Raw genomic sequence first — 400 nt, 5'->3', positions numbered from 1 at the left:
CACCTGCGCATGCACAACGCTGACCTCATACTTCATCCTCCCGGAGCTGCTTCCGTGTACAACTGTTGGTGCAAGCTACATTAAAGTGATTATTATGTTTTGAATATGGATATTTTTCTTACAAAAATGCATCGATTCGCTACAGGAGGCCTCTGTTTACCCCCCGAAGCCGTGTGAGACACTTTTTCTTATGGATGGGCGCTTTTTATTTAACTTCTTTTGGACTGATGCACTGCAACACCCACTGAGTGCCATTAAACAGCTCGAAAGATCAAAGACAATTTTTAATATAACTCCGACTGGATTCGTCTGAAAGAAGAAAGTCATATACACCTAGGATGACTTGAGGGTGAGTAATTTATGGGCTAATTTTCATTTTTGGGTGAACTAACCCTTTAAA

Source organism: Sinocyclocheilus grahami, unplaced genomic scaffold (genome assembly GCF_001515645.1).
Source record: "Sinocyclocheilus grahami isolate Dianchi unplaced genomic scaffold, SAMN03320097.WGS_v1.1 scaffold24.1, whole genome shotgun sequence".
Taxonomy (NCBI): domain Eukaryota; kingdom Metazoa; phylum Chordata; class Actinopteri; order Cypriniformes; family Cyprinidae; genus Sinocyclocheilus; species Sinocyclocheilus grahami.
The sequence above is the reverse complement of the archived record's forward strand: the minus strand, read 5'-3'. Positions refer to the sequence as shown.